The sequence below is a fragment of the Dipodomys ordii genome, unplaced genomic scaffold, assembly GCF_000151885.1.
Source record: "Dipodomys ordii isolate 6190 unplaced genomic scaffold, Dord_2.0 Scaffold1651, whole genome shotgun sequence".
In the NCBI taxonomy this organism is placed as follows: domain Eukaryota; kingdom Metazoa; phylum Chordata; class Mammalia; order Rodentia; family Heteromyidae; genus Dipodomys; species Dipodomys ordii.
In genome coordinates this window covers 1-291 of record NW_012268867.1, presented here as the reverse complement: position 1 = coordinate 291, position 291 = coordinate 1, and the positions used below count along the sequence as shown (strand labels likewise).

Here is a 291-nt window from a genome sequence, read left to right as displayed (position 1 = left end):
ATTCCTCAGCACCACATAAGCAAAAAGAAAAAAAAGCAGGAAGTGGCGCTGTGGCTCAAGTGGTAGAGCGCTAGCCTTGAGCTGAAAAGCTGAGGGACAGCGCCCAGGCCCAGGGTTCAGGCCCCACAACCGACCCCCCCCCCCCAAAAAAAAAAAAGAACTTAAGAGTCCCTAACAGGGTTCATCAACTTCCTCACAGAAATATGGCTTCTGGGTGAGGATTTAAAGCAGTGAAGTCCAACAGATAGCGGAGTGCGTCAGGGGTCCTTACCTGAAGGCGTTTCATTGCCT

At 51.2% G+C, this 291-nt stretch overlaps 1 long non-coding RNA gene across 1 annotated transcript in view; it reads right to left on the bottom strand.

Moving 5' to 3' along the window:
- The window catches only part of LOC106001991, a 2179-nt gene extending 1888 nt beyond the window's left edge, over nucleotides 1-291 (bottom strand). The window contains exon 1 of the long non-coding RNA XR_001175879.1: nucleotides 272-291. This is a non-coding gene — a long non-coding RNA (uncharacterized LOC106001991). The remainder of the gene's footprint in view (nucleotides 1-271) is intronic.